The following is a 26,835-nucleotide window of genomic DNA, read 5'->3' on the forward strand; positions in this document are numbered from 1 at the left end:
TTTACTTTTGTTTAAAACAATATGATAACCAGTATGGAGTGTATAACTATGCATTATAATGCTGATGGGGTATAAAGGAGCCTCAGAATATGGAGCTTTCTACCCAATTCGGGATCCAATAGTGCTCCTGCTCTCGTCACAGGCAAAAAAAAACCCCAAAAAAACTCTTAAGTTTATTTATTTTTGTCTTTTTTAAATGTTTTTTCTTACTTCATTATTTTCTGTCTTTAAAACTCAATGCCTTCTTAATCCTTTATGATGTTCATTCTATCACAGCAATGTAACACTGTAGCAAAAACTTATACTTTAAATACAGATTAACTTGGCCTCGAAAACTATCAATGATTTCAAAACCAGCAGTTCTTCAACCGTTTGAAGTCCAAACACTTGTATCTTTTTTCTTGAAACGTTGTATCAAAAATTAAACTTATCTTAAATCCTTCTCCAGTTTTCTCTTAATGTTCCTTTTTTTTCAGCTTTCTATAAATTCACCACTGCTGCATTACAACCAACTTACATGGCCAGCATTTCGCGGAAGCTCTTTCACTCCTGCTGCATCAGGGATTCTGTCAGGCAGCAGTTTTCTTTTCTGCAAACAGAGAAGTTACCGTCAACATTTTATTGCTATCTAATTTTTAAAAAATTTAACTACTTTTCTTTCTTACCTGACTTTCCTCTTTGCCGGTTTTCTCAGATTCAGACATAATAATGGCTCCAGCGTGTTTAAAGGGACACTGTGGGATCACATGTTAGACTTGCCTCCACTGTGATTGGTTCATTAGTGCTCATTCATTGACAGCATCGTCCCACTCACATTCATCTTATATTCAGGCTAATCTTATGGAGACGTTCATCGCTCTGCTTGTTCCCCCTTCCTTCATTTATAATTAACCCATCATTTAGCTTTTGAAAACCATTAATAAAAATGCTGCCACTCTATGTTCTTATTCAAGCCTGTAGGTACCAGAGTTTTTAATCGAAAAACCCATCTTTGCTCCTTCTGATGATCAATAGCAATAGCCTCATAGTACTACTAGGAAATCAGGCTGCCATATATGGCAGCATAATTCCAAGTGACAGTATAGTTATACTACTGCTAGGAGTCACCGTTATGACTCCAGAGACAGCTGATGCAGGAGTGATTGAGGAATGCTCCTGCCCTGACTCCACTAGATTCTATGGATTTGATGAAGTAGGCCCAGGGGGCCTATGAGAGGATGGAGGGCTTTTAGGATGTGGGGGGCATTGAGGCTATCACTGTATATAATTGGGGGGAGTAGGTATGAGAAGGGAAGCCTATATTGGGAAACATGGGGGGAGGGGCAGGGAGGCCATTGGGGGAGGAGGAGCAGTGGGGTCCATTACTGAATTTGTGCCAACCTCTATAAGAAGTGCCCAGGAGTATCAAACCATAGCTTTTAGCTTGTGGGATTTTTTTTGCAGGAACAATGCAGCTTCCAATGCCCACCACATATGTGTTATTTAATATGCATAATATTGAGGTGTTTTGCATGCATTTACATAGTTTGTATCTCATTAGTATGTATTCTGTGGTACTTTAACTTAATATATGTTACAACTGTAACACACATTATTACATTTAACATGTATTAAGCGGCAATAATCTGCATTACGATCATATTGCACCTCGATAACTACCCTCTTATTTTCAAAAAAGGGAAATTATGGAAAGATCTCAGGCAATAGTAGATGGATGGGAGAGGGGAGGTATAGAAAGAAAGGAGAATGGAAAAAAATCAATGGCAGAAAAAGGAGAGAGAAAAAGAATGAAGGGAGGATGTGAAGAAAGAGATATCAGAGTGGGAATAATAAAGAGGGTCAGGAAGGAGGGAGGGATGATCCACTCATAACTCTTCTCCTGACACTCACCACTTACACCCTTTCTGATATCTTCACACCTGCAGCTTTCCTCATGCTCTATATAAGAAAGGGAATGATTCCTTATTTAGATCATGTTGTTTTTTTCAATTGTAGATCAAGACAAGTTACAATCCCAGGTACTGTATATAAATAGTTTATTTGTCCTCATAGGCCATACAATCTGAGTTTGTGATGAGATACTAGAAGGTTAAGTGACTTGCCTAAGATTCTAAAGCTATAGTAGTGTCCAATATTTATTTATTGGGATTTATTAACCACCTTTATGACAAGATTTATCCGATGCAGTGTGCAGCAAGTACAAATCAACATAAAGTTTACAATTTTGTTAACAGTAGTAAAGAGACCAAATATAAACATAAATTCAATGAATAAGGTAAACTCAAAATTAGCAAATTAAAACTTATAGACTGCCATGAAGCAGTTTAAAAATAAATGCTTAACAGCACTTAAATTCAAACAAGAGAGATGTAATACATCAGTAAAATACTTATGAAATACCTAATAAGCTCATATTAGAGCATTCAAATAACATAACCCCCCCCCCCTTTTACAAAACCATAGCGCGTTTTTTAGTGCCGGCCACAACGGTAACTGTTCTGGTGCCCATAGAAATTTTATAAGCATTGGCACTGTTACTGCCCTGGCCAGCGCTAAAAACAATACTACAGTTTTGATAAGGGGGGGATAGATATGATGCTAATGCTTTTTTTCAATATAGGGCTCCTTTTACTACGCTGCGTTAGCGTTTTTAGCACACGCAGCATTGTAGCGTGCGCTAAATTCACGCTACGCAGCTAGAACTAACGCCAGCTCAATGCTGGCGTTAGCGTCTAGCGCATGCGGCAATTTAGCGCACGCTATTCCACGTGTTAATGCACTAACGCGGCTTAGTAAAAGGAACCCATAGTTTATCATAAAGTAGATGTGCACCAAAATACATATTTGAAAATATACGAGCCAATATCCGGCCATCACAGTCAGCATTATTTTAAATGCCAGCCAGTTTTTTTTTAAAAATCTGGATAGTCTTGGACTGTTTTGTCTTTGTTTTCACAGAAGTTATGTTCTTTCATCTCTAATATGTTTGTCAGTTTCCAGATCAGCCATTTCAATTAGGTAAATATGTTTGAAAACTGCCCTCAGGAATGCATTGGAATAGGGCATTCTGTTATTTACATTTAAAGAGCAATACGGTAAGCAAAATATGGCTAGATCATTGCATTTTCTCCAGATAAAAATTATTTTAAATAATTTATTCCACTTGGCAGACAAAAGTTAACTAATGCCTTCCACTGAAAATAGCTTTATGATTTATTTAAAATCTGTATGTCTAGTGATTTTATAATAGTACACACATCTTTAAACTTTTGAATGCATATTCACATTTCACCATTGGAAAGGCTTCCATAGCATGAACTAAAATATATGCTTGAAACCATGCTATGTGTAATTGGGGAAATGATTACTTGAACACAAACCACAGCTTCAAGTTCATTCCTGCTTAATTGTTTCCAATTTAGTTAGTAGTGAAACTGTCCATATGTCCTTGTGCCTTTCCCTGAAGTGTCATAGCTTGGAGTCTCGGCAACACATTGCCAATGGCTTCTTGCCTTTGAGCATGCTTGGGATTAGATACTATAGTTAATGCTGTATTTCTTCATTCATTAACATGCCTTTTTTTTTTTTTAGCTCCTATCTTCTACCTTCTTTCAGTACATGGTTTGCAATCCGGTAAATCATTGATAAAATTTAGTAAATACATCATTAAGTAAGCAGTCCGAGCTGAAAATTGGATATTTTTTATAAAGTGGGGATATAAGTGTTTTGGAAGGCTTATCATCCCTTTAACAGATGGTAGAATCAAATTAAAGAAAACTCTTTCATTAGTGACTGTGTTCTACTCTTAGGTCCTTTGTTAAATAAGAACATGGCAGATTAATTAATGCATTGATGTTACACAGACTGTTCTGACCCTTTGACATTTTCTGCTGAAGCTACAAAAAAAATGTGAATTGAAGAACTGCTAAGAATTATTTGCAATGACTCCTCTAATAGACAGATGAATGGAGGGCAGGTATATAGTCTGAGTTTTTAAGACTGGGCATCTCAGAAGACCACAGCTTCTGCCGTGCTCAACGCGATGCAGCCAACAATTTACTTTTAATGATGGCTATAATCAAGTGGGAGTGAAATAAATTGGTTCGAGTTTTATACTATAAAACACCAGGGAAACTGACATTGAGTCAGGCTCCAGAACCAATAAGTTAAACAATGCTCGAGAGATCAATCTGCCTGCTTTTAAATATCAGCAGCATTGGAAAAACAACTGCTTTTACATCTAAGCAGCAGCGGGTACATCAGCAACCACCAAGAGCCCACAGACCCGATCCTGCCAGGAGCGTGAACTCCTCCCCCTGCAGTCCATTGGAGAGATCAATCTGCCTGCTTTTAAATATCAGCAGCAGTGGAGATCAACTGCTTTTACATCTAAGCAGCAATGAGACCAGCCACAACCACCGAGAGCACTCAGACCCGATCCTACCAAGAGTGTGAACTCTTCCCCCCCTGCAATCCGCTAAGAAGATCGACTGTCGGCTCCGGGCGGCTTTCCCGCAGAGGAGAGAATCCTGCATTCACCGTGGACCTCATCTGGGGCAGCCTCCTTGGAGCGGCTGGGGCACGGGCAGTGTGTCTGGGAGGGAATGCATGGATGGGAGAACATCGCAGGGGAGGAGACATAGGCATCCTGGGACTGTCGGCCAGAAGAAGCCCTTTCTGGATACGTCAATCGCTCCTCCTAAACTTACTTGCTCCACTTCATCACTGACGCTGACCCATTCTGCTTCTATTCCTTTCTCTCCTCTCTTCTACCTTCTAAAGTATTTAGACCAATGCTGTCTTTTTAAAATATTTATTTTATTTTTATTTTTCCTCTAACTCTACTTTTCACTTCACTATTACCCTCCAGGTACTTTAGTTAGATTGTGAGCCTTCGGGACAGTAAGGGAATTTTCCAAGTACCTTTCTTATTTCTAATCTTAATGTATATTTTCTGTAAACCGCTTAGAACCTAACGGATGTAGCGGTATATAAGAAATAAATTACATTACATTACATTACTGAAAGGGAAGCCCTAATCCTTAGATATAGTGAATATATAGTATATCTAACTGAAGTTTGTCCATATAGGAGGGAACTTGGTCTGGGTGTGCTTTGGGCAGGACTAATGTGGGACCAAAATATGAATGTCCAATTCATATTTCAGAAAGGGAAGTGACCTCTATATCCAAAAATATGGATGCTGTTTTTTTAGTCCTGGTACTTGGCATGTCCAGGTTACAGAAAGATGCTCTGATTGAACAGTTATCTACTGGAGGGCTCAAGGCAAGCCAGCACCTTAATTCCCCAGAGTTTGCTGTTTCCCTCCCTCACCTAAACTATAAAGTGATACAAGGCTCTATGACAGCTTCAGTAACTATGGGTATTTATGATACCAAAATCTTTTTAAATTTAATTTCTTAAACAATATTGGAGCAGAGTTGAGGTGTAGATTAATGGTTGATGTAGCTGCCTAAGAACCAAAAATCCAACTTTAGACCTTGTATTTAGCATTTTTAAATTGTGAGCCATCATGGTACAGAGAAATATCTACTGTACCAGAATGTATAATAGACTTGCAAGCCCAGCTGTCGCAGCAATGTTCAGGTGTCAGACGTATATATCTGTTCCTGCAGAGCTCACTACTTAAAAGAAAAAAAAAATCACAAACAGCTGAAGTGGGATTTGAACCTGGGTCTAGCCTACAGCTCTAACCATTAGACTACTTCTCTACTTTGCATTGATATTTTTGCAGCCATTTTATAACATTGACATTTCTATAGTGCCACAAAGTTGGTTGTCTCCCTTGTTTTATCCTGTTCAAATTTTGGATATTTCAGTTTGTAAAATGGATGTGCATCCTGAGAGAAGAGGACTTTTTGCTCTGTACTTTGGTGATTTGAAGATTGGGGTAAAAGATAAAATGTACATAAGAACATAAGAATTGCCACTGCTGGGTTAGACCAGTGGTCCATCGTGCACAGCAGTCCGCTCACGCGGCGGCCTCCGGGTCAAAGTGCTCTAAAATGAGTCCAGCCTCACCTGTGTACGTCCCAGTTTAGCAGGAACTTGTCCAGCTTAGTCTTGAAACCCTGGAAGGTGTTTTCCCCTACAACAGACTCCGGAAGAGCGTTCCAGCTCTCCACCACTCTCTGGGTGAAGAAGAACTTCCTTACGTTTGTACGGAATCTATCTCCTGTTAAAGACAGTTTGAATTGAAAAAAACAACAACTTTATTTATTAACTAGTTTATATAGTTTTTTTCCATAGTTTTAAAATTCAAAATTCTGTCAGAGATAGAAACTTAACTCTCACAGACAATAGTATTAACACCTTCGAGAAGGCACAGCAGAGCCTAGTTCAGTCTTCATTTCCATCTATCCTCCCCAGCTCCCTCCTAGGCACATCACATCTCTTTATTTATAGTCAATTACCATATTCTTATTAGGATAATAACAGGACAGTTTTCATTACAGTGTTTTAATTGGGTGCCATTATTTGCTGAGAAGCAAACACTAAATAAATCATGCAATATACCATATAATCTTAAAGCTTTTTATATTAGCCTGAAATCTCTAGTACCTTAACAAGTTTTAATTAATTAAATAGCTCAGTAATACTAAAGGCCTCTTCTATCAAACTGATCTAGCAGTTTATAGCGCGGTGAGCCACACTGAATGGCCCGTGCTGCTCCCGACGCTCATAGGAACTAGTGCAGTTTGATAGAAGAGGCCTTAAGATGCAGACAGAAGTCCAGCAGTATTTGATTATCTCCCAGCTGGCAAGAGGTTATATGTGTGTGCTTGTTGCAAAGAGCTCATAACTCTCATAGAATGAGTCCTTTCTCTTGAGACTAGAGTAGCAAACTGGGAGGAACTGAGGAAGACAAAGAGGTACATGAAGAAGACAGGGACATTGTAGAAAAGTCCCATTTTCAGTCTAGTAGCTCCCGTACCGTCTTGGAGGAGGGAGTTCTCCTTAAAAGAGATCACTACCATGGTGACGTAGGAAGTAATCCTGTAGCCAGTACATGCCAACCAGTGGATGTAATCCCTCTTGCACCAAAGATGTGTTTCTAGGGGCTTCTGCAGGAAGGGAGAGCAGAAGGAGGCAGGATCAAATCGGGAAATATTCTGGAGGACTGGAAGGTGGAGAATGTTATGCCGATCTTCAAAAAAGGTTCGAAGGGAGACCCAGGAAACTACAGACCGGTGAGTCTCACCTCGGTATCGGGAAAGATGGTAGAGGCACTGATAAAGGACCGCATCATTGATCACTTTGACGGACATGGTCTGATGAGGACCAACCAGCACGGTTTCAGCAAGGGCAGACCTTGTTTGACAAACTTGCTGCACTTCTTTGAGGGAGTAAACAGGCAGATAGACAAGGTCAGAAGGCGTTCGACAAGGTTGTGTACAAACAACTACTTTGGAAAATTGCGAGCCATGGAATTGAGGGTGAACTACTCATGTGGATTAAAAACTGGCTAGAGCATAGGAAACAGAGAGTGGGGGTAAATGGACAATACTCAGACTTGAAGAGCATCACTAGTGTGGTGCCACAGGGCTCGGTGCTTGGACCCATGCTCTTCAACATCTTTATAAACAATCTAGACATAGGTACAACGAGCGAGGTGATTAAATTTGCGGACGATACGAAGCTATTTAGAGTGGTGAAGACGCAGGAGGATTGCGAAGACCTGCAACGTGACATAATCAGGCTCGAGGAATGGGCATCGACATGGCAGATGAGGTTCAATGTGGATAAATGCAAAGTGATGCAAGTCGGTAACAAAAATCTCATGTATGAATACAGGATGTCCAGGGCGGTACTTGGAGAGACCTCCCAGGAAAGGGACTTGAGAGTTCTGATCGATAAGTCGATGAAACCGTCCACGCAATGTGCAGCGGCGGCGGCGGCAAAAAGGGCGAACAGAATGCTAGGAATGATAAAGAAGGGGATCAAGAACACATCAGAGAAGGTTATCATGCCACTGTACTAGGCCATGGTGTGCCCTCACCTGGAGTACTGCATGCAGCACTGGTTGCCATACATGAAGAAGGACACGGTACTACTCAAAAGGGTCCAGAGAAGAGCAACTAAGATGGTTAAGGAGTTGGAGGAGCTGCCGTACAGTGAAAGGTTAGAGAAACTGGGCCTCTTCTCCCTCGAACAGAGGAGATTGAGAGGGAACATGATTGAAACATTCAAGGTACTGAAGGGGATAGACTTAGTAGATAAGGACAGGTTGTTCACCCTCTCCAAGGTAGGGAGAACGAGAAGGCATTCTCTAAAATTGAAAGGGGATAGATTCCGTACCAATGTAAGGAGGTGGTAGAAAACTGGAACACTCTTCCGGAGTCTGTCATAGGGGAAAACACCCTCCGGGCATTCAAGACAAAGTTAGACAAGTTCCTGGTGAACAAGAGTATCCGCTGGTAGGGCTAGTCTCAGTTAGGGCACTAGTCTTTGACCTGAGGGCCATCTCGTAAGCGGACTGCTGGGCATGATGGACCACTGGTCTGACCCAGCAGGGGCAATTCTTATGTTCTTAAGAGGGAAGGCTTAAGACAGCTGTCGTAGTTGTAGTTGGTGATTTGATCATTAGGCATCTAGGTAGCTGGGTGACTGGTGGACATGAAGATCGCCTGGTCACTTGCCTGCCTGGTAAAAAGATAGTGTATCTTATGTGTCATCTAGATTGGATATTAGAAAATGTGGGAGAGAGGTTCTGGAAGCCAAATTTAGATTCATAGGTAGGAAACTGAAATGTAGATCTTCCAGGGTAGTATTTTTGGAAATGTTTCCCATTCCATGCATAGGACCCAAGAGGCAGGTAGAGCTCTAAAATCTAAATGCATGGTTGATATGATGGTGCAGGGATGGAACCAGGTTACTGGCACTAACATATTAAAATGAGATAGAACAACTTTAAAACTACATTGGCAAGGGGTGGGGAACTGACAATTGCCCAGGAACATATGGTTTAGTGTACACAATCCTTGAATGATACTATTGAAACAAGATATTTAGGGACAAATTCTATAAAAGGCGCCTAACTACCTTAATTAGTAAATTGGCCACACATGAATTCAACTGAGTACAGGTAGAGCAGTGCATCCCTAATGATTTTTAGCAAAATTGAGGGGTTATGAAGCAGAAAAAAGAAGTTGAAAAAAAAGACTGGATAAAAATCCAAGATGGCCGCTGCCAGAAAATTTGCACTAAAACATAAAAATGGTAATTTAGGGGTTTTGTAGGTGGGAGACCTGAACCCTACCCCCCCAAAAAGTATTAAAACCCTGTTTTTAGACACACTCCCTCCTTCCTGATTCTCCCATAGGAAACAATGGTGCTGTACTCACAGGCCCGGATTCTGTGTAGGATGCCCGGTCTCAGAAACTGCCTAAGCGGGTTTTGAGAATCGCACACAGGCATCCTATAGCCTAAGCCCACCTAAGAACCTGATTCGCTAACCAACAAAGAACATGCACATGATTTGCATGCTATTTTTGCTGAGCATCACTTGCTAAAGAAAAATTGCTCCCAACCTGGCATTTTTTTTACCGGTTTTCTAGAGCTTTGTGCATCTGGCTCTCAGATTGGGCTAAACATGAATGCATATTTCATTGCATCTTCTCATTGCTAAATGAATGTGCATCGTTACTTGGAAGTGTTGTTGGATTTTGTTTTTTTTTTTGTTTTAAAGAAGAAAAAAAAAGGTTCTCTCTCCCTCTGAATGTCTCTCTCTCTCTGTTTTCTCTCAGAAATGAAATATTTCATTGTATCATTGATTTCTATGTTCCTTGCCTAGGGCATATCAAAACTTTCTACTGAACATTGCTTCTTTATTGTACTACAGTACTTTAAACATTAAATAAATACGAATTGATTGGATGAGGAAATGAAGAAAATTGTGAAGACCCATATATATTCAGTAGACAGAAACATTTATCTTTTGCCTTTATGCTCATTCATTCTTTAAACCTTCTAATTTTAAAGTGTGGTTACATTTTGCAGTTTCTGTACATTTAATGCAACAATTAATGCACATTAAGTAAAATGCATGTTCACTAAATCCAGGGCATATTCTGGGTACACAGTTCACGTACGACCTCCATAGCTGAGAGTGAGGAGGGCTTGCACTATCAGCTGTGACATATAATTCTGTGACAGTGCATAAAAAAACTCTACAATTCAGCTACTTATGGAAGGGCTATTAGCCAACGATGCCCCCCTGATCCTGTACCCAATTCCCCTTGATGTCCAACCCAAACATCTGATCACACACCCCAGCCTCCACTGCCCAATTCCCCTGATCACAAACCTGACCTCCCCAAACACAAGTAGACAGCCCAGAGGGAATGGAAAACATGAAAAAGTATTTTCAACAGTGTGTCATTTTCAATGTGTGTCATTTTTTTCAATATTATATTGCATATGATGATATTTTCATATACCCCACCATAGCCTCAAAAAGGTTCATAGTGGTTTATAACAGAGAAGTTGAACATAAGAACATAAGAATTGCCATTGCTGGATCAGACCAGTGGTTCATCATGCCCAGCAGTCCATTCAGAATACATAATTCCCATATATTCATCATCCATTGATACATTTTTGAAAAAGGAATGATTTCAAATGTTTACGAAATTTCCCTTAATGCATAATTCATTTAAGAACATAAGTATTGCCAAAGTGGGACAAACCAAAGGTCGATCAAGCCCAGGATCCTTTTTCCAACAGTGGCCAACCCAGGTCCCAAGTACCTAACTAGATCCTAAGTAGTAAAACAGATTTTATGCTGCTTATCCTAGGAATAAGCAGTGTAAATAACATGGCAGCTTGATATGTAAACATTGAAGAATATACAGCTTTGTACTTTGCTCATACTTGGACAGAAAAGTAATTTATTACTTGATTGAACTTCTATTTTTCTGTCTGATAAATTTAACAGTGGCGGCATACACCCTGGAGCAACTCCATATAGAATCAAAAATACTAAGGCACAAAGCTTGAAAACAATCCTAACTTCAACTGATATCAAAGAAGTGCAGTGTGATGCACTTGCAGAGTAGAAATCCAAGGGAGTCATAATGTACTGGGAGATAAGAAGTCAATATGCAGAGACAGGGAGATGGACCTTGGAGTAATACTGTCTAAGGATCTGATGGTGATGAAACAGGGTGGTGGATGCTAGTCTGTATAGAAAGAGGTGTAACCAACAGAAGAAAGAAGGTGTTGATGCCATGTACAAGTCAATGGTGAGGCTCCATTTGAAGTATTCTGTTCAGTTTTGGAAGCCAAATCTGGTTAAGATGTAAAAAGACTTGAAGTGATCCAGAGGAAAGTGACACAAATGTTATGGGGCTTGCGCCAAAAGATATGAGAAGAGACAGGAAGATATGAATATATATAGTCTAGAGGAGAGGAAGGACAGGAGAGATATTATAAAGATAGATATTAATATTATACTTGAAATATAGAAACAAATATTTTCCAGAGAAGGGAAAATTGTAAAACTAAAGAACATGAATTGAGGTTGCAGCATGGTAGAGTGAGGAATAATGTCTCCTTTTACAAAGGCTTAATATATTTGTCCTTTAAAAAATGAATCCTCTTTAGAAAATAGAGGACCTTCTGGGATTGAAGGAAATTTATCACAAAGTTTAGATCTAACAGGATGACTGGAAAGTTCAAAGACATATGTGTAACTCTTATAGCAACAATATTCATATTTCTTCTGGATCGAGATCATATCTTCTGAGGTTTCTTCACATTTAAAGATATTGAGTATATGGGACATAGGATCTGGGATTTTCAGGGTCTTACCAAAATAACTCAAGAGAAAAGGAAGAAAGTTTTAACATTGAGACACATATACATGTATATGTGTAGAGGTTATTTCTGCTAAAAGATATGTCTTCTTTTGATCCAGACCAGTTGCAGTTTTTGTTGGAAGCGAACCCAAGTTGAACTTTTGGAGAGTAATGATGTAACTTAGTAGGGGATGAATGTCTGATGTTCTGGAATGTAGTCCCTGTTTTCTCCCTATGTATTCCTTTGTGATTTCATTGTAATTATATTCCCTGTGCTTCAAGGGTATTTTTTCTTTTTCTTGGTTTCTCTTCTAACTTGAAGACTGTGTAGCATAGGGGTGCCCAAAAGGTCGATCGCGTTCGACCGGTAAATCGCAAAGGCAATGTGAGTCGATCGCGTTGCCTTTGCGTTCTACTTGCTTCCCGACTCAGAAGTGCCAAGCTGACCAACTTCCCCCACCCGATGTCAATTCTGGCAGTTTTTAGCGCAGGGAGCCTAGGAGCATTGAGAGCAGCGCAGGGCATTCAGCGCAGCTCCCTGCGCTAAAAACCGCTATCGCGGTTTAGTAAAAAGGGAGGGGGTATATCTGTCTATTTTTGTATAGTTGTTCCTGAGGTGACATTGCATAAAGTCATCTGCCTTGACCTTTTTGAAAACTCACGGAATATAAATGATAATTAACATTTTCTCTGCGTACAGTGTGCTTTGTGGGTTTTTTTTTAATTTTATTGTTGGTAGATCATTTTAATTTGGTCATTTTAAAAGAAGCTCACAAGCCCAAAAAGTGTGGACACCCCTGGTGTAGCACATATTTTTGTGGGAATGGTTATATTTATGATTTTTGTAAATTTTTATTTCTGTGAAGTGTTTTTCTCTCAATGTTTTGCTTAAACTATTAATTATTAATATGCAAATAAAAAAAATTCAAAAAGGTGTGGGATGATCACAGATGATCTCTAATTAGAAAATGAATGATATATATGGATGCATGTATGTTTGCTGTGTTGAGTGATGCTTAGATAGTGACTAATCGCGAAGATCTAAAACCAGAACTGGGCAGATTTGTGTGGTGTGAGTCCTGTATATGGCAATTTGGTTTAGGATGAGCTGGAGAGGGCTTTGATGTAAATTTAAAGTAATTTGGAAAGTGAGGAGTGTCGGGCATACTTCTATGGTCTATGTCCCACAAATTACAAGATAGTTGGATTGGCTGGAGTGGGCTTTGACAGCAACCCCAGTAGCTGGAACCTAAGGACAGTGCCAGGTGGATTTATACAATCCCAGAAATGCCAAAGAAAGACAGTTTTAATCACGAATTAATAATGAGTGTGACTGCTGGACAGACTAGATGGACCATTCAGATCTTTTTCAGCTGTAATTTACCATGTTATTATGACACCTTATATGATTTGTATAAACTATTAACAATTCTAATGTTTAGGCACTCTTATACTAAACTGCGTTAGATGTTTCTACTACGGCCCGGAATTCTATGAGCATCAGAGCAGCGTCAGAGTATTCAGAATTCCAGACCATAGTAGAAACCTCTACTGTGGCTTAGTAAAAAGGGGGATATTATTAATATTATAATAAAAATTCATATATTCTTGTTCATTCCCTGGTTTGAAGTTGAGTTGAATTACGGAAACTGTAACAACAACTATGGCATAAATATCAACATTTCTAAAAGTATAATATCATAATCCACCACCAGGGTTTTACAATTTGTGTCACAGGCAAGATATTTGCCTAGTCATAAGAATAGTCTTACTGGATCAGACCAATGGTCCATTCTCATGGTGGCCAATCCAGGTCACTAGTAGCTTGTCAAAACCCAAGGAGTAGCTACCGATCTAGGGCAACAAGAATTGAACCCTACTTGTTACATTACTTTATGTGAGATTGTATATATGTGTAAGAATTTGGTATCCTTAGGTAACACATCTTCCTGAGAGGCAGATTTCTTCCAAACCACAAAAATGGAAGATGAATATTTGGCATTGCAAAATTGCATGGAAAGGCTAGAACAGATGGTAAAAATAAAAGTAAGAGGAAGAACCGAGAAGACCTCAACAGAGATGGGGGAAAAAGCATTTTAACCTATTGAAGACAAGACACTGGAAGGCCACATCAGAATTAAATGATTCAGTAGAACATGAAGAGTCCAGGCAGTGCAATAGGAGAGTAGGGTGCAATATGAGTTATGTTAGCAGAAGGATTTCATATAAGGATGACCAGAAAGAGAAGGAACCTATTCTTTGTTACCACTGCAGACAACTGAGGCACATCAATTGGTACTGTAGAAACAAACTGGAAGAACAGGAATGTTTCTATTATGAAAGATTTGGGTGCACTGAAAGCCCACATGAACCAAATCTATGAGGGGTGCTGAAAAGTTCTCATCCCAACCAGCTTCCTAAATTCTGAGCATTATTTTGCCACTGCAGTTGAAAAGAGTGTTATTTTATTTTTGCAAAGTGCCAATTTGCAGAATTGTAATGCTATAATTTGACATTGTTTCAGAACATTGATTGAACCATGTCAACGATAAGTGTGGAATTTTCAAGCATGGAACTCCAAGCCATCATGAAGTTCATATTCTTGTAGAAGAAATCGCCAAAGGAAATCCATGAATGCATGATGAAAACATTGAGTGACAAATGCTCACCATACTCCACAGTGAAGAAGTCGTGTGCAAACTTCCAGCATGGAGATTTTGAGATCAAAGATGCAGTAATGTCTGGGAGGCCTCAAACAGTGTCAACTCCTGAAATTGTTGATCATATCCATGACCTGATTTTAGCATATCAGTGAATATCAGTTAAAACAATTGCTGAGACACTACAGATATCCAGGGAACATGTTGGGTGTATAATCTATGAGAATCTGGGTATGCAGAAGCTATCAGCCAAGTGGGTGCCTAAATGTTTGAATGCTGGTGAGAAATGATGTTGAGTGAACACTTCCAAGCTGATTTTGCAGCATTTTCAATGAGATGGTGCCAACTTTTGGGAACGACTAGTTACTGTTGATGAAACATGTTTACACCACTATTATCCTGAGACAAAACAACAGTCCGTGCAATGGCAGCACTCAGGTTCTCCAAATCCAAGGAAATTCAAGACCCAATAGTCGGCAGGAAAGCTCATGGCCACAATGTTTTGGGATCAAGAATGTGTTGTAATGACTGACTATCTTCCAAGGGGCCAAATAGTTAATATAGAATCAGGGCCGGATTTAGATGAAAAGAGGCCCTAGGCTATTCCACTTATGAGGCCCTTTCACCTCCCATTTTTAAGTTTGTAAATTACATGAGAGATAATAAAATACATCATAACTGTGATATATATCAATATGTTAAATGAAACATGTTGTTATTGGTACTAACCTTTATAAAAAATGTGACATGGATAATAAATAAAAAAAAGTCGAGAACACTTATTTGGACATTTATTCTCAGCACTTGTAACAATAACTAATCAAACATAACACACAACATTGCCCCTTCCTATGTCCATAGTGCCCCCAGTGCGTCCTTCCTCACCTCACCCCCCCCCCTCCGATGCCCGCCTGCCTCCCATCCCCCTTCCATTGAACACCCCCATGCCATCCTGCCTGCCTGCCTTCCATTAAACCCCCCCACCCCCCTCCGATGCCAGTCTGGGCCGCCCTGTCCTGACAGATCCACGTTTTGCCTCTCTCCCCGCGGGGCTGGGCTTTGCCCAGCTGTTTCCGAACTGACGTCTTTCCCTCCCCGATCCTCCTCCCAGGGCGAGAAAAAGAAAGGGAGAAGCCAAGTCGGCGCCCCGTTGCAGCCGGAGCAGGTTCCAATCTCGAAGCATAGAATTTCTCCTTATTTTCGGTTCAGTGTTTTAGTGTTCACTGTTTTTAGAATAGTGTCATTTTAATTTTGCTAACAATTTGAATGTAGGCCCCTCTTGATCTTGAGGCCCTAGGCTGAAGCCTAGTTAGCCTATAGGAAAATCCGGCCCTGTAGAGAATACTACTGTAAAAAGAGATGGAAGCTGTGGAAAGGAGTTCTGTTTTTGCAAGTCAATGCACCTGCTCACAAGATTGGTAAAACAATGGATGTTTTGACGATGTTGTGGGTTTCAATGCATATGCCATCCACCCTACTCACCAGATCTTACTCCATCTACAGTATTTTCTGTTTCCAAACCTTATAAAGTGTATGAAAAGGTGACAATTTTTGAGTGATTTGGAAGTGATTGCAGCAGTGGAACATTATTTCATTGACCAGACGTGAGCATTTTTGGAAGGGTTATGGAAACTTCAGATATGATGTGCCAAATGTGTTGAACTTAGGGATGAATGTGGAATAACATAAGTTTCATGGCTTCATGTCATACCCTTCTTGGTTGGGCTGAGAACTTTTCAGCATCCCCTTGTAATTCAGGTAATGCAGCATTAAACTACACTAAATTAAAGCTTAACTTTATGTACCGGGTCATCAACCTAAGGCAGCTCGGCTCGGTTTACAACAATTATATAAAAACTAAAGAAAGTGCAAGTATGGAAAGACAGTGTGAGAGCCAAGTCTGAGTCCAGATAGGTGACATCATATCTATTATACATTAGAGAAAATTAAAGAATGTGATGAAAAATATGAGGAACTTGGAAAAGTTTTTGAGCATGAAAAACAACCAATTGTGCAGTGGAAAGAACAGCTATTAGATTCAGCACCAAAAGAAAAATGGATAGAAAAGCAAAAGTAAAGATGCAGGAAGAGACTATTGAGAGTTGGAATGATTTGGCAAAGGCTGAGAAAAAAATGGATAATACAGGTGAGCAATCACAAGAAGAAATTCAGACAGCAGTAGTAAAAGAATAATAGAGGGAATAATTACAAGTAGAATTGGTTCTGAGGTGGGATTCTATAGACAAACATCTTTTTTCCAGAGCTAATGTTAGAAGAAATGAACAAAATAGAAGAGATGGGAAGAAGAAGACTTTTTAGTTGAAGATCAGATAAATAAAATTCCTTCTTGGAAATGGAACTACAGGAGGAAATTAATGGGAAACTAAAGGAAGAAAGGAAGATTCTCTCTGAAAGTTAAGTACAAATTATTATACTGTTTTTTTAATCTATTTTTAATACAGTTTGGTGAATGCACTGCTCAGCAATATACGAGTTGTGTGGTGGCCACTGGTATGCAATCAGTATAAAATAAAAAAGAGGAGACATTAGACTATTCAGATCTGTGGTCATTCCATTTCTAATCTGAGCACACTATATAAAAATTAATTGTAAAAATTTACATTTTATATAGTTTTTCATTTTGATTTATTTGTTTTTGTGATATAAAATATTGACATTTATTTTCAAGCTTTTTTGAATACTATTTACCCTAAGTTTTGTATGAGTAACAGTATATCATTGAAATAGGCCATAACTATGTTCCACATGCTGGAACTGAATACCCTTAAGAGCCACGTTACCACTGAAACCCAAAAATAAGGGTTCAGTGCCAGGTCAAATAGGAAAGGAGAGAGTGGGCAACCCTGCCAAGTGCCCTTCTGAACAGAAAATGGAACAGGTGCACCATAGGAGTAATCCATATCTTCCTGAAGAAAGTCTCATCTAGCACATACCAGGAAAGAACTGTAAATAAATAGGCCCATTTGACATTGAGGAAAGCCTATTCAGCATCCAAGGATAATAACAGCTAAGAACATAAGAATCGCCTGCCTGGGTCAGACCAACGGTCCATCCAAACCCAGTAGCCCGTTCTCATGGTGGCCAATCCAGGTCACTAGTGTCTGGCCAAAACCCAAAGAGTAGCAACATTCCTTGCTACCGATCCAGGGCAAGCAGAGGCTTCCCCCCATGTCTTAATAACAGACTATGGACTTTGAACCACAAGTAGTAAATTGGACAATAAGGCCCTGATTCTATAAATAAATTTCTAGGCATTGAGGAGTGTAATTGTCAACCATCCACTAGGTGCTGTTTATAGAATCACACCTAGTGATGCCTAAGCTGTCTTAAGTGTTGTAGGCGTTGAAACCTTAGATGCACTCCCATTTATGCCAGAGTTTTCCTGGCCTAAAATGAGTGTACCTAAGTCAAACCATGCCCAGAATCCACCCTTAACTACTACTACTACTACTAGTCACTTCTATAGTGCTGCTAGACATACACAGTGCTGAACATTAAAGCATTCAAGAGACAGTCCCTGCTCAGTAGAGCTTACAATAAAATCAACAAACAAAAAGGACAAGTAGAGGGCTAGGAAGTTTCTCAGGCATGGGTAATATACATGCAAGTGGGTGTAGAAGTTAAAAGCAGCCCCCAAAAGATGGGCTTTTAGTCTGGATTTGAATACTGCCAGGGTCAGAGCTTGATGTACTGACTCAGGCAGTCTGTTCCAGGCGTATGGCACAGCAAGGGAGAAGGAACGCAGTCTGGAGTTTGCAGTAGAGGAGAAAAGCACGGATAAGAGAGACTTACCTGACAAATGGAGTTTCCGTGGAGAGATAAGAGAGGAGAGATATTGAGGAGCTGCAGAGTGAACTACACTTATAAGTCAATTGGAAGAGTTTGAACTGTATGCAGGAATGGATGTGTAAGGTCAAGGTGGGAGAGCCTTGGCCATTGGACAACCATAGATCTTTTATTTTCTTTTTTTTTTGAGGGGGGGCAAGGATGGATCTTCTCTTTTCAGGGGGGAGGGTTTTATTAATCAAGAGGGGAGCTCACTGGACCACCATGATTTTTTAAGTAGAGGGGGCCATTGAGCTACCATGGATTTTTAGGAATTGGGTACAGGTTTCAGTGGGGTGTGATTCCCTGACACTCCTGTCAGTACCCGAGCCAATCAACGCTCAGGCACTGACAGGAAATTAAAGCAGGAGACCCTACCAATAGCTGTCAGGAGTTTAGCAGGAGTTTTTTATGTGCCTGTTGTTCTGGGCATTGCAGGGATCTGCTAATGAGCTCATTTTAATACTAATGACCTCACAGCGTGGGACTTTCCATCATTGCTTCCATATATAGTTGAGCAGTGGCTGAAAACGTCTGTGCAATGGCCACATAATAGAATATCACCAGTCTAAGTGAAACATTGCTAGTATGGTGGGGTTTGTGCATCTAGATTCCCTCAGGAATTTCATCACCTCTCACAGTTTAAATAGCAGATCAGATGACAGTTTTCTAATATGAGCAGTATTATAGGCCTTTCACTCACTGCTTCCCACACACCAGTTTCTGAGATAAAACTACATTATAATTTTGCCAATTATAACGTATCAGACAAGATGAAATCTATTCTGAAAGATTTTCATGAAAGTTAATATACTTCCAATCAGTAATATACTTTCTCACAAAGGGCCCCTTTTATCAAACCATGGCAAGGTAAATGCTCCGACACTCATAGGAACTGAATGAGCATCAGAGCATTTATCTTGCCGGCCTGCGATAAAAAAACTCTACTGCGGTTTAATAAAAGGGACCCAAAATTTGTGAAAAACACAATGCTAAAACTTACTGTCGTACACACTTACCCCCTCTTTTACGAAACTGTGATAGCGGTTTCTAGCGCAGGGAGCCGTGCTGAATGCGCATAAGAACTCAATGAGCGTCAGAAGCAGCGCGGGACATTCAGTGCGGCTCCCCACCATTCCAAACTTTTTCAAACACATCCCATTACTCCTTGTTTTACAGACAAACTGCTTCCACACAACAGAACGCCTGCCACACATGCCTGTCTTTGCACGTCTCAGCCCCTTGTCCCCTAGGATGGACTCTTCTGACATCACTGCTGATGTCACCTTTTCTAAGATAATTTTAATAAATCTTGCATGCATGCCTGACTATGGCCACCTTTCATCAAACTGTGGTAGAGTGTTTTAGTGCAGGCCAACTTGGTACATGATCCGATGTAAATTCAATTCCTATGAGCGTCGGTGCATTTACCTTGCCAGATCACTCTACTGCATTTACCTTGCTAAAACACTCTACTGCAGTTTGATAAAAGGGGACCTATAATGCAAACCAAATTTTAAATCAAATTGACATTCCAAAGTGATTTTTCCAATAGACTATCATTAGTAATATTAGTTGTTTTCATATATATTTTTTGATAGTTTCCAGATTGTGTTTTTTGGGGAGTTTTTTTTCTTTCGTGATTGAAATTTTCCAGAACTTTATATTGGATTTTTGGATTTTGGGGTTAACAGGGAAATAAAGCAGCTGGGGTAATTGCCTCAATGTGGAGCGATTTTTTTAGAATTCAGACACATTGGAAGCTAATGGTAATAAACCAATATTTTGAATTCTGCTTAGATATTTCCATTTTAATTCTAGCTTACCATATTTGATGACTTTCCATCCTTTCTTTAGAAAACTATTTTGTTCTCAAATACATAGACAGATGGGAAAACAAACCCTTTGCCTAATTGCTTTCCAACATAATTCCTAATATGCTAATTTCAACACAAATGTTTGGGTTTGTGCAAGGTCCCTAATTTTTGTTATGTTTGCATCTTTGGTCCAGCTAAAATTTGATTTAATTTTTCATAGCTATTACCGTACTTCTGTCAGAATTTTGCTAAAAGCTGATTTGGTCAATCATATAATAATATGTGATTAATGTTTATTACTCAAGTTTATGTCCAAGTCTATCTTTTTTTTTTTTTTCTAAAGTTCTCATCTGCTAAATTCTCTTGTAGATTACCTAGCCATTTCCATAGTTAGGCAAACAGATTATTTTTTAACTATCCAGAAAATTCTGCTTTTGCGGTGAAGATCCTACATATGAATTATGTAAAATTTCTCTCTCTCTATCTCTTGATTGCTTTCCATTATTTATTCAGTAGATAAAACTTATTTCATAGTTTTTGTTTCCTATGTTCTTAGTTATTTTATAGAAGGCCTGATATTCAATTATGATTTAAATGACCAGGAACAGCTCCTGATTGGTTATATCACCTGTCCAGGGATAACCAGACATTTTCAATGGCACTTAACTAGATAGTACAGCTGATAAGGCGAGTGGTGGGGCATAGTCGAAAGGGATGTCTAAGTCCGTTTGCATCCAACTCGCAAGTCATCCAAAGTAAAAAACAACCTAAGACACATTTTCGAAAAATACGTCCAAATTTTTTTATTTTTTTTTTAAATCGTCTAACTATACGTCCTGCCGATATGATAGTCCAAGCCGCTAAATTGTCCATCTTTATACCAAATTTCATCCAACTTTTCATCCAAGTCAAAAACGCCTAGAACAAGCCCTGTTGGATGTGGGAGGGGTCTGCACCCAGACATGGCACCTAAATAGTGGGGTACCTTACAGGGCACTGCTGTGAACTTCACAAAAAGGGTGCCATGTCTTCTCCTCACTACAGCTCCCTTATAGGTCATGGTGAGCCCCCCAAACCACCTCCAGAATCTCCTAAATCCACCTATCTACCACCCCAATAGCCCTTATGGCTGCAGGAGCCACTTATATGCCAGTATAAAAGGGTTTTGGGGTGTATCGGGGATTGTACATGTTTAAGTATCAATGCAGTGATTACAGGGGCTTATGGGCATGGGTCTTTCTCTCTATGGGTCCCTAACCCACCCTCAAGACAGCTTAAGCCGCCTCTGTGATGATGGTGTGAAGACAGAATTTTAAAGGTGTGATTAATATTTTTATGAAGGGGGGGTCGGTGATCACTGGGTAGTGTGTGGGGGGTCTGTTTTATGTGTTTGCAGTGCTTATCTGGTGACTTTAGGTGGGTTATTGTGACTTATATCATGTTTTACAAGGTCTAAGTCACAACGTCCAAGTTCCGTCGATCCTGAGCTGTATAACTTTCGGTTCTACATGCTGTATGACTACCGGCCCACTTCCCGCCCAATTCCCACCCTTGACACTCCTCCTGAAATGCCCCATTTAACTTTGGTCATTCAGCGGCACTATGAAGGCCTAGGTCGTTTAGTAATACGTCCATAACCCGTTTTTCATATCTGCACTTGGACGTATTTGAATAATGTTCATCCAAGTGCCGACTTAGGCCGGTTTTTGGACATTTTTCTCTTTCGATTATGAGCCCCTTAGCGTCCAAGCCAAGCCCAGCTATTTTGGGAACATTCTGAGGGTGGTGTCGGCACTTAGCCAGTTAAATGTTGATTTTCAACACTTAACTGGCTAAGATAACTGCATAAATAAGACCGTTTAAAATACACTTCCTATCTTTTTGTAGTTCTTTATAGCCAGTTAAGTTCTGAATATCTCACTTATCTGGCTGTTTTGGTATCTCCTTACACTCGGACATTCAATGCCAGAGCCCAGACATGGCTTGGCAATGAGTTTCTGGGTATAATGCTGGTGGCAGTCATCAAAATGGTGATCACTCCTGGCTGAATATTGCGCCTGATATATCTAGCTATAGAAAAACTAACTGGTAAATTTTCATAGAGACCCTTAATACTGTGCTGGGTGTGTGGGTTAAATGCATGTTTAGATTGGATCTATTATTACTAATCTATAGTCTTCTCTCAACTTTTTACAAAAACTATAAAACATAAAGCACAATATTTTCTATTTTTCAGTACTAATAGGGTTAACATTGAGCAATGATTGAGCCTGTCATCCAATGAGGAGAGGCCAACACTCCCCCTGCTGTTGATGTGGAGGGGCGTGGTTGGCTGTTCTCCCTTTGAAAACTGAGACGCTGAGGTTTAGTGTGTAGGACACTGGTGAGATCGTGAGTTGTCAATAAGCAGAAATTTTTAATGTATGATATCTTATAAGCACACGTGGATATAAAGTGATACACATTATTTGATTACTTTTACAGCTCTGTGAGAATCTAAGCAAGGTCATATAGCCCTGAATAAACAGCTTAGTGCCATGAAACGTCGGCAACATATCAGACTGCTTTAAATAATCACAGTTGTTTTAGCTGCATAAAATCTCAGTCCTCAACCATTTTTAAACCTCAACAGCGGATTGTCACTCTATGGAAGTTTTTTTGCCAATGATGTGGTGGTGGTGGTTAGAGCTTGGGCTCTGCTGATAATACCCGAGGCTTTTCTTCCATTTGAGTAGAATCTCAGCTTTATACAAGTGGAGTCATTTGCAGCATTATATGTAAATGTTTTTGTACATCGCTTAGATTTAAGCGATTCATAATTTTAAATAAACAAATACATAAAACATAATACGGGTGGCTTTTACTAAGGTGCGCTTCGTGTTTTAGTACGCACTAAACATACGTGTGTGCTAAACGCTAATGCGCCCATTATTAGTCTATGGATATGTTAGCGTTTAGCATGCCCTAAAATGGCTAACGCGCCTTTGTAAAAGAGGGGAATAGTATTATTAGTGTTTCTTCTTACCTATCTTCATTAACCACCTCCTATACCCTACCTGTTCCCTCAGGCCATTGGATTCTCATCATCTGGTACTTCCCAGCCCTAAGCAAGCCAAATTCAAGTTCAGCTTTCTTTTCTCTGGCTCCAAAACTATAGAACACATTGGCTGAAAAAAAATGTTTCTGGGGCCGCACAAACGAGCAAACACTGCAGCAAGACAGAGGAGAGAGCTGGCAAGACGGTAAACACCCAGAGGCAGCAGAGGAAAACACTGCATCACCCTTGACCGGGGCTGCACAAAATACTTCACAGAGCCGCAGGTTGGACACCCCTTGCTCTAGAACATTTCCCCCTCCGCTCTGTGCTGTGAAGCATCATTTACTAAATGTAAGATCCTATTGAAAATCACTTTTTTTTAAAGCTGGCTTTCAGCAACTGAATCCCAGGGGCTACATTCTTGTTATGCGCATTTGTTTGCTTTCTACAGTACAGTACTCCCCCGATATTCACAGGGGTTCCATTTCAGGAACCCCCGCGAATTTTGAAAAACCACAAATGCGGTTTTTCACCTGTCAAAAGGCAGGAGAGGCAGAAGAGGGCAGCTGGAGCACCGGCGAGTGAAGAAAATCACTCGCGGTGTGCTCCGACCGCCTCTTTCTGTTACTAAAGTAAGGCTGCACCAATCAGGAGCTGCTTTGAAATGCAGCTCCTAATTGGCGTAGCCCGATTTTAGTACAGGAAGAGGCGGTCGGAGAATACCGCAAATTAGTGAGTCCACGAACCACAAATTCAGGGGGGGAACACTATGGGTTCCTTTTACTAAGCTGTGCTAGTGGTTTTAGTGTGCGCTTAGCGCACGCTAGACGCTAACACCTCCATTGAGCTGGTGTTAATTTCTCTGCATAGCGCAGGGGTTAGCGCGCGCTAAAAATGCTACTGCAGCTTAGTTAAAGGAGCCCTATATTTCTGTGTCTCTGAGAATGAATGCCTGTCACGTCTCCTTTAGTATCTATTATTGGCAATCTTTTCTTAACTTTTATTTCAGACCCTTTTCTCAGACAAGATGGTATAGTAAATGCCTAATAAACATAAACATGTGCAATACCATTTTAGATAAGTCATCAATATGTGAAAATTGCCAAAACACAGGATATATATAAAAAAAGTAGTTAAAAACCCCACTTGGGACTGCAGGCTGCTGTGGGTCTTGGACCCTTTTTTTTTTAACAATGTAATGTAATTAATGACCCTTCTTCTCTTTTGAAGCAAGTTTATGTTGTCTGTTGTTCATATCTGTCTTTGTCCATTATACCTTTTCATTTTATATTTATTTTAACTCTTAAAGATAGGCGGTATATCAAATTAAAATAAACTTGAAACACACTTGAAACTTTTTAGGGGGAGTCCATGAGGGGGCTTATTGGCAGGTCCAGTGCTGTGGCCTGGTTCCAGGTTGGTGGCCCAGGGTGCCCTGCTGGAATCTGAGGGCAGAAACCCTTTGTGGAGGAGGTAGTCAGCTGTTCTCCGGCGGCCACATTGTTTTTGAGGTTTTTTTTTAGCTACATAGGCCGCTGGAGGCAGGGTCTGGCGATGGTGGTGGCTTTGTTTCCGCCTCCCCCTCCCCCCCTCCTAGTGGTGCAGCATGGTGATTAGCTGATTTGCCAGCTGCCGGGAGGGGAGCAGGAAGGTGCATGTGTGCATGGCTGTTGTGACAAACCTGTGGCCAGTTTTGTCCCTGTAAGGGATAAAAGCAGAACACGGTCCCTGGTCAGAAGGGCTGACCAGGTTAAAAGTAAAGGTTTGGTTTTGGCTGACTACCCCTCAGACAGTGAGGTAGGACAGGAGAGACAGGAACATAGGTACATCCAGCAGAGAGCGCCATCTCAGGACAGGTACTCTAGAAAGCCTGATGGGACTCTTATTGAGAAGTGGAGTCCCAGTGCTGGAAGGTATGCTCATTACCAGCCTAGGAGAAACCTGAATTATTTCCCTAGGGATTTCCTGCCTAACACAGCTGCTCCTAGGAGAGAGGGGTGGGGCTTTAACCAACATAAAAACAGAGTATGGGATCTCAGTAGGGAGAGCAGGGGGAGCAGGGAGCGCCGGGACGGGGCTAGAGCTAACGAGCTCAGGCAACAGCAAAAGCAGCAAGGCTTGGAGACAGATGAGGGGAAAAGTCTCTCTCCTCCAGCCCGCAGCAGTGAGGACGTGGAGATGACCGAGGACTACCTCAGCTCCACCCCAGAGGCTGCTGAGCAGACAGAGGCTATGGACGTCTCTGAGCCACTGCTGGAAGCTGGCTATTTCCCCACTGACATGGAGGTTAGTTGCTAAGGGGAAGGAACCAAGGCTGTGCTTGTGCTGGCTCCCGTAACCCAAGCCCATCTGACAGTGATTAGGGGAGGAGCAGGAAAATCTCTCCGCTACACTGTATGACTGCCTGGAGAGCATTGTTTGTTCAAGGAACTTTATCTGTAGGGGTGTGAAAGCTCCTTGTGAAAACCGAAGTAAAGTTCACAGCTTACCTATCGTCATGCTGTGTTCCGTCGGCCAGGAAGCCCAGCTGATAGTAACGAGCTGTGAAGCCTGCTCTACAAAACCTATCCGTGTCTCAGTTAGGTAAGCTGAAACGTTTGAGAAATTCATTGCTAGGGTTGGGAACTGTAATTACTCTGGCTGTGTTTGCAAAGTTTGAAAGTTTATTTTCCTGATAATTTTCATTTACCTTTATCCCTGATGAAGAGGACTGTATTTAGACTGAAAAGTCCAGGGTATTGAACTGTATGTGGCATTTGTAGCAAGCCATTCTGACAGCTGCAAGCTACTTTATATTTTATATTTTGCATGACATGCGGGTGGCTGATGGTATTCAGACCCCCGGGTTCAATAAAGTACAAGAACATTCTTTTGTAACAAGACTTACCTGTGTGGTCTTCTCTTTACAAGCTACTCTCAGTGTGGCCTGGCAGACTAGGCAGGCGCCTAGGTCTGCTATAACCTGAAAAGCCTTCCTCCAACCTGAGGAGGCCACGCCGACAAGCCAGAACTCAACACACCTAGTCCCTCTGCTGGCTAGAGCAAGGGATAAGTGTGTCACACTGTGCATATATAGAAGAACCTAAGACTAGGCCAAGGCATCGATAACACGCACCAGTAATGGACATGTTGCCAAGGCACACCAAGGGCTGAGAAGAGCAGACTGCAGACCTGGGAGGATTCCTGAGGGCTGCCAGTAACAGGGGTTATGTGTCAAAGACCTGGTTGGGTGATGGTCAGGTCCCAAAGAGGTAAAGTTAGGCCGTAAGGGCTTGGGATGGTTTAATTGGTATGGCGGGAGCATGCTGGGAGGTGTGTGGGGTGTTCTCTGGGACTGCTGAGGTGGCACAGACATGCCAAGACCCTGGCTGTGGGAGGCCAGGGCCCAAGAAGGTTTAATGGCCTAGCAAGGCCTTAAGTTATTTAGGAATGTATACGCTTGCAGTTATTTAGGAATGTGGTCTGGAAGAACCAGGAGAGATGGGGGACAGAGCAAAATCAGTCCCACAGTGTTCCGAATGTCAGGAGGTGCAAATTTTGCACCTCCTGATTGGAGGAGGGCCCTTAGCAACTGTTAGAGGGGACAGGAGTGAGCTGAACTGTGCTCGTGCACATGGCTGTTTTAATTTTTTTTTTTTTTTTTTGCAAGTCCCTAG

Source organism: Geotrypetes seraphini, chromosome 4 (assembly GCF_902459505.1).
Source record: "Geotrypetes seraphini chromosome 4, aGeoSer1.1, whole genome shotgun sequence".
Lineage (NCBI taxonomy): Eukaryota > Metazoa > Chordata > Amphibia > Gymnophiona > Dermophiidae > Geotrypetes > Geotrypetes seraphini.